Source organism: Hylobates moloch, unplaced genomic scaffold, assembly GCF_009828535.3.
Source record: "Hylobates moloch isolate HMO894 unplaced genomic scaffold, HMol_V3 SCAFFOLD_15, whole genome shotgun sequence".
Lineage (NCBI taxonomy): Eukaryota > Metazoa > Chordata > Mammalia > Primates > Hylobatidae > Hylobates > Hylobates moloch.
In genome coordinates this window covers 93,494,164-93,494,927 of record NW_026652290.1, presented here as the reverse complement: position 1 = coordinate 93,494,927, position 764 = coordinate 93,494,164, and positions in this window count along the sequence as shown.

The following is a 764-nucleotide window of genomic DNA, read 5'->3' as shown; positions in this document are numbered from 1 at the left end:
CTCTGCATCAGCCGGAAGGGACAAGCCCAACGCCAACCCTCCACACACCCAACAGCAGGCTGGAGCCATGGCATCTGGGATCCAGCACCTGTCCTAATCCAGGAAGCCAGGCCAGACTTGGGACATACCTCAAACTGTGAAGCGAGTGCCTCCCCCATTTTGTAAGCCTCACTGTAGCGGACAGCAGGGAGGAAGATGGCGGAGCCCCAGTGACGCTCTAGGATCCCTTCAGCTGCAAAGGACAGACCCCACCAATACCAGTGGCGGCTTAGATGGTAAAGGGGGGCCCTTCCCTGCGTTAACGGGAAGTCTGTAAGTAGGCAGTTCCCAGGGCTCACTGCAGCCCACCTCAGGCTCTGTTTCTCTGAGGATTTTGGGGCTCTCATGGATGATGGATGGCTGAAACGGCTTCAAAAATCCTATCCACCCACAGTGTGGGCATCATCGGGGCCTATCCAGCAGAAGAAGGAAGGGCAGGAACGGGGACTTGCACTCACAGGCCTCTTGGCAAACTTACCCTTGAGGCTACTTAGCCAGAACACGGTCCTGTGCTCGCCTTTCTTGCAACCCGTCCCTGGCGAAGACGGAATGTTGCGCTTCAGAAGGGATGTGACATCCAGGAAGGAACCCAGTGGTAACCCCCAGCAGCCATGTTCTCAGCCTTCCTCTCATACTTTTTTTTTTTTTAACACACAAGCAGTTCACATTCTCTGTACTTTTTTTTTTTTTTTTTTTTTTAAAGACGGAGTCTCCCTCTGTCACCC